This window comes from Hibiscus syriacus, unplaced genomic scaffold, assembly GCF_006381635.1.
Source record: "Hibiscus syriacus cultivar Baekdansim isolate YM2019G1 unplaced genomic scaffold, ASM638163v2 tig00113096_pilon, whole genome shotgun sequence".
Lineage (NCBI taxonomy): Eukaryota > Viridiplantae > Streptophyta > Magnoliopsida > Malvales > Malvaceae > Hibiscus > Hibiscus syriacus.
In genome coordinates, this window is record NW_024063440.1 from 89,407 (window position 1) to 102,629 (window position 13,223).

Genomic DNA, 13,223 nt, shown 5'->3' on the forward strand with positions numbered 1-13,223 from the left:
TTGTTCCTCTTCATCGGAACTTTCTTCATCGCTCCATGTAGCCACATGAGCCTTGTGCTTATTCTTTGATTGACCCTTTTTCTTCAATTATGGGCAATCATATTTGACATGCCCTGACCTTTTGCATTCATAGCAAATGATTGGGTCCTTCTCTTTCGATTCATTTTTGAAGCCTTCATTTCGTTTGAATTTTCTTCCTCGATAAGGTCTCATCATTTTTCTGAACCGTTTGGCAAACAATGCCATTTCCTTGTCATCGTCATCGTCATTCGAATCACTCTCATCTTTTGTGGAATTAAGAGCAACTCCAATATTTTTCTTCTTCTCCTTCTCCTTTGGTGTCTCGTCAATCTTGTCGAGGTCCACCTCATCTTCGAGCATCATTTCATGAGTGAGGAGTGACCCAATTAGCTCTTCAAGAGTTAAGGACGTTAAGTCCTTAGACTCGATGATTGTCGTCTTCTTTGATTACCACGATTTTGGGAGGGAGTAGACTAACTTCCTCACAAGCTTTTCATTTGAAATGATCTCTCCATATGATTTGAGACCATTGACAATCGTTGAAAATCTATCCGTCATAGCTTTGATATCTTCATTTGGTTTCATCCTGAAATTTTCATAGCTATGTGTTAGAATACTAATTTTAGATTTCTTTACCTCATCGGCACCTTCATGAGTGATTTGAAGTTTGTCCCATATTTCTTTGGCGGTTGTACACGATGAAACTCTTCCGTATTCATCTGGTCCAAGAGCACAAAAAATGATATGGATGGCTTTGGAGTTGAGCTGGAACATTCTTGTCTCTCCTTCACTCCACAACCTTGGATGAGTGAGAGGTTTGATGTATCCTTCTTCTACGGCATTCCATGCTCCCATGTCACTTGCTTGAATGAAGTACATCATTCTATTCTTACAATAGGAATAGTTAGCTCCATTGAAGAAAGGAGGCTTGTTGACGGGCATCGAATCGAGACCAGAGTCGAAGTTTGAAGCGGAGGCCATTGATGACTTTGATTATCGATATAACTCTTCCCGAATCGACTCAAGAACCTTCAAATGAGTTAGGTTCTGATACCAATTGTTGAGTTAATCGATTGGCGGAATCGGCCAAGAGGGGGGTGAATTGGCAATAAAAATTTTGGTGGAAGCTTTTGCAGAAAATTGAAAGAAATTGCACAGCGATTTAGAGTGGTTCAACTTTATCAACCAAAGTCTACGTCCACTACCTTAGCTATCCACACTAAGGATTTTCCAACAAATTCAATAATTTGTTCTTTCTTTTGAGGCCAAAGAGATAACCTTACAACACCCTCAAGAATATACCCCAATTCTTGAGAACACTTTTTTCTCAAAGAGAAAAACAAATTTGCAAACTTACAAGAAAAACCTCACAAGGTAAATATGTTTGTACAATTCTAGAACAAAGAAAGAACACTCAAGAATAAATACAATTGAGCACAATAAGTTTTCTTGAAAGCAAAATGAATACTGAATGAAAAATAGGCTTGAAATGCTCAAACTTGAGGTTTGATGCTTTCTCTTTGATTCTCTCTTGATTCTAATTGCTTGATGTTTCTTGTTATTGATCAATGGCTTCTAAGCTTGCTTAAATACACCTTGAATCACTTCTGAACGTTGGGGATGATTAGAGAAGATAATATAGCCGTTTTAGTGTGAAAACAATTAATAAAACAGCTTGGAGCGTGGGGGGAATCGGTTCCCTAAGTGTAAAATTCAAATATTTCGACCGTTATACAAGGGGGAATCGGTACCCCTTGGGGGGGAATCGGTTCCCTCCGAGCATACTGGAATTCTCGGAGCCAAACCATTCAGGGGGAATCGGTTCCCTCTGAGCAATCTGGAATTTTTGTCTTTTAAATGGTTCGAAATGCTTTGTAAAATTATTTTGAAATTGTTTTAAGATTAAAACTTAATTTTACACTTGAGTAAGGATTAAAAATGATTTTTGAAAGATTTGGAGTAATGTTTTGATATTCGAATAGTTATATCGAATATACTTAGAAAATCATTTGGAAAATCTTAAAATTCATTTAACTTAATTTGTTATATCGAAATATTAAAATGTTTTCAACAGGTTGCTTGTGGGATGCTTGGCCGATCGACCGGACCCCATCATCGTTGTCACATGCCGTCACACGTCGTCGCAAATACATGGGGCTCGTCCTCGCTCCAAGAAGCCTTCTAGAACGGTCCAGGTAGACCGAATTGGTTTGAACCAGTCCGAGTCAACTTGAACTGGTCTGACCCGTTGACCTTGACCCAAACCGTTGACTTTGACCTGACCGTTGACCTATATTGACTTTGACTTTGACCGTTGAATTTGACAAAAAAGTCAAAATTTCTGAAAAGTCATATCGTCAAAACGATTTTTCCTTTAAAAAATAAATTTAATTTTTTAAAAGTGATTTGTAAAAGATCTCGTCTCGATTAATTTGGTGACTTTTTAATAAAAAAATATGGTTCGAGGAGTCGCTACCAATATTTGATTAGGGTGTGATTGGACACCCAAAAATGTATTTTTCATTTTAATAAAAATATTAATTTGAATTATAACAACAAATTTGCGGTATACGTTACCAAAAATTTGTGTTCGGGAGTCAATTACGCGTGGGGAAGGATTAGCACCCCCACAGCGCCCTAAATCGATACCTAGTCGATTAATTAGTTGTCTTTGCAATGAAATTTACGAGTTTGAATTTAATTTAATTTAATTTAAGATCCCATACAAATAATATTATTTTAATTTTAGGAAGAAACATAATAATATTTAATTATTTCCTATCAAGAAGAATCGACCTCTCATGCCTTAAAGCAATCGATTCTTATTTCAATCAAACTAAATAAATATTACAATTACATCATAAAGTTCATTATTAATTCAAAATTTAAGTGCATAAATAACAATAAAATAAAATAAATTTTTCTTTTTTAAAACATATTCTTTGAATTTTGAGAGATAAAACAGTAATATTTAATTATTTTCAATCGAGAAAAAATGACATCTCATGTCTTAAAGCAGTCATTTATCATTCCAATCGAAATAAAGAAATATTACTATTACTGTTCTAAAATTGTTTATTTTTTTAAATCATTTTAAAACACACACAAAATAAAACAAAAATTAAACAAATATATCAAACAAATACGATTAATTAATTATTTTATCTACCTTTAATGAAAATAAGGAGGTTCAATTATTTAAATACCTCGAGACTAGACCTTAGATTCAATCTAACAGTCTTTTCTCGGTGAATTTAATTAAAAGAACATTATTTTTTTCTCAATTCCCAAATTTTAATGTAATCAATTTTATTCGTTTCACTTAATGTGATACACTTTCATTTTAAAATTATCGAAAACAACTTTCTTATAAATTAAGACAGTCATTTCACAATAATCCTAAAAAAACAGATATTATCCTTAATCAAATTATTTTGATTCATGCCAAGTAGTGTTTAGGAGGATATCATGTAAATTACATGCAAAAATGATGTCACGTATGTAAACACCATTTTCTTTCGAGACTTTATGATTTTTTATATTTATATAGAATATAGGATAATATATAGTATATAGTTTGGTAAAAAAAATATATGGTTTTTGAAAAATATATAGTATAGTTTTTAAAAACATATGACATAATTTTCAAAAGCATGTTATATAGTTTAAAAAAATATAATATATAGTTTTTGAAAATATATAGTATAATTTTAAAAACATATGGTGGAATTTTTGAAAACATATTATATAGTTTAAAAAACATATAATATATAGTTTTTGAAAATATATAATATAGTTTTTAAAACATAGTATTATATAGTTTTGAAAACATATATATAGTTTTTGAAAAACATATGTATATATATATATATATATATATATATATATATATATATATATATTGAAATCATTTTATATGATTTTGAAAATATAATATATTATATAGTTTTTTTAAAGTATATATATATATATATATTAAGCTTATTATTATATATATATATATATTATATTATTATTAATTTTATTTTCGGTTTTTTATTTTTTATGTCCAAGTCCGGTCTAATAAAAGGAGTCCAAAGGTCCAAGTCTAGAAACGGAGCCCAACCGGGTAGTCTGCCCCAGCATACCCGGTGGAAAATTGAAGGCCCAACCGAAGTAGGCCTGATCCAGCCCATTACCCAAGCTTATATGCCTGACCTAGTAGGGGTTAGGGTTTCATGAAACCTAAAGTAAAAGGAGCACCCCAAGCCTGGCGACCGGCTATCACATAACGACCGGTGAAAAAAACGTCACTTGCTAAACTGAAAACAAATCACGACAAAATCGGGAACAAGTAGTTCCCATGATTCTCGATGAACGTGAGCAACAACCCGAACGAGTTGGATAATCGGTAAACACCCCGAGATGCTCGAAAACCACCACTATCGGAGGGGTTATATAAACCTCACCAAGCCATCGAACAAAACACAACGAAAAATTACGAAAGCCACCGGAGAAATCAAAGCGATATTCAGACAAAAGAAACGGAGAGAAAAACAAGAAAAATTGAGCATCAAGCAACCAAGAAACAAAGCAATACAAAACCAATATACGAAAAACCCAAGCCAAAGTAAAAAATAGCAACATTCGAAATCAAAAACAAAAAAAAAAACAAAGCTTAAAGCTTTGTTTCATCGAAGGTTGTTGGGACGCGTAGAAACCTCGCTGGAAAAGGAAAGCCACTAGAAGTTGAAGGGACATCGTCGGACTAAGGTAAACTTCGTAACTTCAAATCTAGATCTACGTTGATTGAGGCCTTTTTGGGGTGATCGGGCTTTGGTTTCATACTCACAGGGTTGGGAGGAACATTTTGGTTGGGTTTGTTTTTTCGGGCCCCCGGTGGTGGTGGCCTGAGCGGCGGTCTGGGCAGCGAAATCTGAATTCACAGTTAGAATCTGATGATGTTTGTTCGACTAAGGAAGTTATGCTTTACCATATACCTGATCACCTATTGCATTTATCTGGTAGTTTTGTATTACTGAGCTTTCCAAAGCCCACTCTGTTACTTACCATTTTAGGTTAAAGAGTTTGATCATGTACTTTTACCGACTTCAGTAAAAGAGTCCATTGGCGTTGCTTGCAAAGTACGGTGCATGTAATTAGGGGACATGTAGGTTGTATTATATTTTTATATTCGAGTCTAAAACTTATTTTACTACTGGATATTAGTGGATTTTATTTTAATATATAAATGATTTTATAAACTTGTATTTTATTTATAAATTATTTTACTATTTTAAATGGAGTAACAAAAATTTTAAAATTTTCCTAAATTTTTACTGTGGGTCGCTCCGGTGGCCCTAATGTAACACCTCGGACCCACATCGGTATGAGGGTGTTACAGAAACAAAACTAGAAACTTAAGATCACATAAAGATCATACAAGGAAATATTAAAATCTAACCAAGAAAACACGAACAAATATATTTGATCGCATCGACAAACAAACCACAAAAGGAGATCAAGCTACTGAAAGACCATTGAAAATCGCAAATCAGACTCAAACGACGTGAAAAATGCTATCCACGAATGCATAACGGATATCCAAATCCAATTCGAAGGTCCAAAGCAGGGATGATCAACAATATAACAGATAAGCGTCATCTTGATCAGTCGTGACAATGTCTAATCAACCCTTAAAAAATAATAAATGAAAACAATGGTCAAACGGTCGAAAAATATTTGACGTTTATATGTTATATCGGTTTGATCCTTATTCTAAAAATTAAAGAAATTATGAAAAATATTTTACTTAAAAATTAATGATAGAACTGCTCGTTGTTTGTACCTTTTGCTATGAATTCGCATTGTAACGAGGGTCATTACTTCCAAAGTATTTTGATGCTGTCATTTTTAGAATATTTTAGATTCTTATTTTCTAAAAATATTATTTTTAATAATTTCATTGAATTTTTTAAATAAATGGATAGATATTTAAAATTTGAGAAATAAATATATTATTGCCTTAATATAAAAATAAATTCCCAAACTATACCGTTTTCTTTAAAGTGATACCTAAACTTTTTCTGGTCAATTTAAGTGTTCGAGTTATAAACATTATCACTTTAGGTGTATATACTATTACTGTCGTTAATTTATGTTGTTAAATAACACAAGTCACCTTTATAAAATTTAAAACTTTATATATATTTTTTAAAAACTTAAAATTATATATGTATATATTAAAAGAAAACCCAACAATTTCTAAAATCTTAAAAAAAATTCTAAAACTTAAAAAACCCTCATTCTAATCCCTATATACATGCCCTCCGTCGTTGCCATCAATTGGATTTCTAGCAAAACCTCTACCCGATGAGCAACTTAACATGACGACCCAAAATCAACAAAGAACCGACAAACAAAACAACCCTGATGAACCAAACTTTCAAAATTCATGACACTTAGGCAATTCAAAGGCGCTTGCGATGACAAGGTTGAAGACGACTAACAAGGGAGATGCCAATGGTGGTGACGGGGACGGTGGCCTTGATTGATGTTAGACAAAATTGTTAATCCGATATAAAAATAAAAATAAAAATAAATATTATTATATAATTGAGCGAAACAAAATAAATAAAGAATTAAAATGGAAGAATCAAACTTGTTACTCATGTGTATACACAAAATCGAATGAGTAGAGTAAAATAAACCGAAGAAGGATTTTTATTGAGGCATGAATGAACAGTTTTCTTAAGACAGATTCGTCATCTCCTCGGTGCTTTGAGTAACGTTGGACGTCCTACTCCCAGGATACAACAACAAACGATCACAACAATAAGCACAACCGTAGTGATCAGACGAACACAATTTTACCTTTTTCTATCACTAGAAAGAATGAATTTAGAAGGAATTTCTAAGAGTTTTCCTATTCCAATGTTTTGGAATTATATCTAAGATTGAGCGTTAACTAACCTATTTATAGAGGAGAGGAAATTAATCAAAAGGTTATGACCTTTTGATGAACAGATTTGTTGAAAAACTAATAGGTATAATTGAATTGATGCAATTTTATACCAAATAATAAGTATGTTCACCAAGTAACATAACTTATTTTTAAAGGACATCAATTTTATTCAATTATTTATTAATTTTTCCAACAATCTCCCACATGAATGAAATTGATGATTTCAAACACTAACTCGATATGGCGATAGATTTTACGTTCGATTTTTGCATAGGATAGATATACATCCCCATTTGAACCTTCCCTTGTGAAAATATGTTTACCTTACTGGTTGTCCAGTAGATGTGATGTCCTTGAACTGTCATGTCGTTGGTGTAAGCGATGACATATCTCACACAAATATCTCACTGACAAGAATTTGGTTTTCATAGTTATGTCCATATAGCCGTGGACATCTCCTGGTTCTGCAAGAGTTTAGAGAACTATGCCCCAATAGTCTCTTTGAAGTGGCTCCACTTCACTCTCACATAGGTAACTTATGTTGTTCGGCTCACCGAAACACATAGTGGTCATTAAAAACATTGCTTAACCTTTTCCACATTACAGTTCATATATATGGTGTATCTAACAAAATATTCAAGATGTAATTCCGATATAGAAACTTAGAATGCTTTCAAACTTTAATGACAATAATGTATATCTCATCCTCTCTATGAATAGGAGGATCATCTTATATTTGACCATATTCAGCATGATTAAATATAACATCTTATGTCGCTATGTCTTGAAATTCTATCCATGAATTTCACATGCTTCTCGTTGTGGCTCACAACCACTGACACGTTGAATTTTATTTATAGTCTGAATATGAATCAATATTTCAAAAGACGAGTTAGGTGAATCAGTGGGGTTACCATTTTTCGTTTAAAACACATAACCAGAATTTGTAAATATTCCAACAATAAATTGAAAGTTAATTCAATTTATTTTACCATTTGTTTATGTTAAACAACAAAATTTAATTAGAAATTAAATTTCTAAAATAAAATTTATAACAATGTTGTTACCTCCAAACGATTTATGTTATCAACAGTAAATCAAATAAATTTTGTTGAACAACATGATTAAAATCCTAAAACAAAATTATAGGTTCGATTTTTGTTCACATACATATCATAATTTCGTTCGGTACCTTATTTATCGAAACAAATTTTTGTCAAAACTAAAATCCAATAATTGAATAATTTCTTTTAAAAGACGAAAATTTAATTAAACTAAACCCGAAACAGAAATTCACAATCAACACTATTTTGTTGAATTCATTAAATGTCAGGATTTAAAACTAAATCCGAAATAAACCAACTTCTGTTGGACAATGGGATTAAAACCCAAAACGAAATCAACTTCTGTTGGTTAATGGAATAGAACCAATTTCTGTTGAATGGCGAGACTCGAAACATAAGTACAAAGTTCAATACAAAATATTATTGAAGATTTACTCTTACCTCTTGAATTATTAATCGACGTAATGTCTTCCATAATAATAGTAGCCATATCATCATCGGCAGGTCCACCACAACCAACTATTCCTATGATGAAAAAGTTTTCTAATAACATTATGAAATGTTCCTGCATCATTGTGACAGCTCTTTTCCCTTGCGCATTGTTTAATGATAACTCATTCTCAAGTGATTAATAAGAGAAATTTCAATCGCAACAATTATTATAAGAATAAAACATGTGTAAATGAAATGAGAATGAAAGGACCATTGTAAATTTTTATCTCCAATATGCAGAAGTAGGGGGTTTTGGTGTCAACAAGAAATGCTTGCATTTGAACCTGTAATGGAACCTTTTTCCATCCATCACGCTTGCCTTAATTCTTTCAACCTTGTTTCAATGATGAGACTCGTATATAGAAAGAAATAACTCTCAAGCATGAAACATCAAAGTTTATTGATCATAACACTTGGTATTTAATATTAGTGCCAAGCATATATATATATATATATATATATATATATATATCCCCACAATTAGCACAAGAGAAAAATAGAATTCTGATTCAAATGGCTCTGCTAAAAAGTTGTACCAAAATAACTCACCACATAGTTTGAATATCTGGATTCGCCCTCTTTCTGGTGTTGTATCCTTGTCATTAGAAATTTCACGTAACACAACAAAGGAGTTGTCTTCGAAAGATGAACCCTCACAATTTTATTTATTGAAAGATTTGTTCCCTTGCCACTAGGAAATTCACGCAAGAGAAAGACCCTTTCGGGTGTCGTTCCCCTTAACTTGGTCATCTCGTATGTAAATTAAATTCACCAGATTCCTTTGTTGTTGAAAAGACTCGTAACACAAAAGCAAATAAACTAACAACACGTTAGTTTTGCAAAGAACGCCTCACTGTTTGCATTCAAACCTGCAAATAGCCGCCAATACTTGTTTTGCGCCTGTTTTATACTTCATTCAAATAATCTCGTTTCAGATTAAAAAATAAAAAGAATATGTCTTAAGATTGTTAGATAAAATTGTTAATCCGAGATAATAATAATAATAATAATAAATATTATTATATAATTGAGTGAAGCAAAAATAAATAAAGAATTGAAATGGAAGAATCAAACTTGTTACTCATGTGTATACACGAAATCGGATGAGTAGAGTAAAATAAACTGAAGAAAGATTTTTGTTGAGGCCTGAATGAACAGTTTCCTTAAGACAGATTTATCCTCTCCTCGGTGCTTTAAGTAACGTTGGACGCCCGTCTCCCAGGATAAAACAACAAACGATCACAATAATAAACACAACCGTAGTGATCAGATGAACACAATCTTGCCTTTTTCTATCACCGGAAAGAACGAATTTGAAAGTAATTTCTAAGAGTTTTCCTATTCCAATGTTTTTGGAATTATATCTAAGATTGAGCCTTAACTAACCTATTTATAGAAGAGAGGAAATTAATCAAAAGGTTATGACCTTTTGATGAAGAGATTTGTTGAAAAAACTAATAGGTATAATTGAATTGATGTAATTTTATACCAAATAATAAGTCTGTTCACCAAGTGACATAACTTATTTTTAAAAGACATCAATTTTATTCAATTATTTATTAATTTTTCCAACAATGGGCAATGGTGTGGGTAAGGGATTTTAGGGCTAATTTAGGGGTTTTTTTAGATTTGATATTTGTTTTGTAATTTTAGTGAAGTTTGATTTAAAAAAATCCAAAATTACACGAATACGACAAATGCTACTTAACAGAATTTTTAAACGATCGTTAAAATCGATGTACCTAAAATGGTGACGTTTATAACATTAAGCGCCTGAATTGATTGAAAAAATTTAAATACTATTTTGAGAAAAATAGTATAATTTGAATACTAATTTTTATATTAAGTGTATTTTATATTTTAAATCAAATTAGTATCATGTATAAAGATTAAAAACCATTTTTTTATTATGTCAGATTTCTAATCAGTCATGTCATTTTTCCATCAATAACTAATGTGATGATAAAAAATAAAATTGATTAGTTAAATGATTAAAAAGTTTTTATAGTTCATTAATAAAAAAATTACAATTTAATGACCCTTGATGTAGTGTATCCTATTTTTAATTAATTTTCATATACATATATATATATATATATTATATATCTTTAGTTTTTTATTGACTTAATATAAAAATGTTTAATGCAAAAATAAATATTTAAAATATACTTAAAATTAAATTTTGGTACATAAAGCTTTTTTTGTTAAAAAATGTGTGTAACATTTTTAACATTATACTTTTAAGTATCTAAATTATAACGAACGTTAAATTTAACAGTTAAGTGACACGTTTCGTCTTATTTTTTTTATTCTTTTAAAAATTATTAAAAAACAAAAGAAAAAAAGACCCCAAATTCTTCTCCCATCTCCCGAGCACCGCACCCGCAATGCCCCTTGTGAACAGCCGCAAAATCTTGCGTGAAACTCAAATTTAAATCCCCTCGCCTACGCAACCCAACATCACCTGCGAAAGTTGTATTTTAATGATAAATTCGGATTAGATCACAACTAATTTTTTTACCCATTAAATTTAAGGTTAGGGATTTAGGAGTTTAGAAGATTGGGGTTTAGAGTAAAGACAAGACAACGATCGGTCAATGGGTGAATGGTGACGATTAGATGACCTTTCGGCGATAGAGATATTGACTTAAGATGATCAGTGACGGCTGCAAATAGGTTTGAAATTAATGATTTTAAAGTTTTGGATTTTTTTAATTCTAAATAATTTTGTTTTTTTAATTTTAAAATATTTTTTTAAATTTTATATGTATGATACATGTGAAATAACGATATTTTTTTAATGATAGTTACAACCCATATACCTAAAAATATAACGTTGGAAACGTTAGACTCCTAATAGTATAACGGAGAAAACATAAACCACATATTTTTAACAAAAAATCTTTAGTACCTAAAATTAACTTTAGGTATATTTTGTGCACTTATTTTTACATTAAGTCATAAAAATAAATGTTCAAACTATACATTTTTTCCCATTTGGGTGCCTAAACTATTTTTTAGTCAATTTAGGTGCTTAACGTTACAAACGTTATCATTTTAAGTGTCCCGATTGTAATGAGCATTAAAAATCCGGTTAAATGACACATGTCATATTTTGATAATTTTGAAGATTTTATTTAAAAAAACTTAAAAATAAATTATCATATTAAAAAATAAATTCTTTAAAATTACCAGAATACGACACGTGTCACTTAATGAGATTTTTTTCATGGTCGTTACGGTCGGGACACTTAAAATGATAACATTTGTAATGTTAGACACTTGAATTGATCGAAAAATAATTTAGATACCTAAATATAAAAACGATATAGTTTATACATTTTAATATTAAACTTTTCCTATTAAATGGGTTGATATTTGATGCATTAAAAGTATATAAATTTATACATATTCAGTGAATAATACGATGCTAAATCATTAAAAATAGAGTTAAATGAAGTTAATTTCAACTTTTTTTTAATGATGTGTCATTTTCTTCTTCACTTATGATGCATAGAATTACACATTATCAATACATCAAATATAAAATATTAATAAAATTACATGTTAGAAAAATTAATAAATAATTGAATAAAATTGATGTCTTTTAATAATAAGTTATGTTACTTGGTGAACAGACTTATTATTTGGTATAAAATTGCATCAATTCAATTATACCTATTAGTTTTTCAACAAATCTCAATTATACTTATTAGTTTTTCAACAAATCTCTTCATCAAAAGGTCATAACCTTTTGATTAATTTCTTCTCCCTTATATATAGGTTAGTTGAGGCACAATCTTAGAAATAACTTTGATAAACAACTTTGAGAGACAACTTTGAGACACAATTCACAAATTTGAATTAGGAAACCACTTAGAAAATTCATTTTAAATTCATTCTTTCCGGTGATAGAGAAAGGCAAGATTGTGTTCGACTGATCATTACGGTTGTGCTTACTGTTGTGATCGTTTGTTGTTGTATCCTGAGAGACCGACGTCCAACGTTACTCAAAGCACTGAGGAAAGGACGAATCTGTCTTAAGGAAACTGTTCATACATGCCTCAACAAAAATCCTTCTTCGGTTTATTATACTCTACTCATCCGATTCATTGTCTAAATATGAGTAAACCAATTTCTTGCCTCTACTTTAAGTTTTATTTATTTTACTTCGTTCGATTATATAATAATATTTATTATTATTATTATTTTATCTCGAATTAATCATTTTGTCTAACACTATTAAGACATATTCTTTTTTATTTTTTTAATCTGAGAAGAAATTGATTATTTTGAGTTCAATCATACGAATATGTACGAATGAAGCATCAAACAACGACAAAACAAAGGATACACATTTACATTGCCGTGACATTTGTATATATAAAGACTAACTATACTTAGATAGAATAGTGCATTGCTTTGGTTAGACTTTTGTAATTTCACCCAATCCCTGTGGAGACGATACTCACTCATCATTATATTACTTGAGCGATTGTGTATACTTGCACATTATTTGCGTATAATTTATAGTACTCACAACACGCGAACAGTACGAATGAAGCATCAAACAACGACGAAACAAAGGATGTACGCTATTTTTAATTTGCAGGTTTGAATACAATTCGCAGGTTCCAGAGTAATTTGCAGGAAATTATGAGGAATCCATGCCAAAGTGAAATTCTCTTTTGATTCCAAAAGCA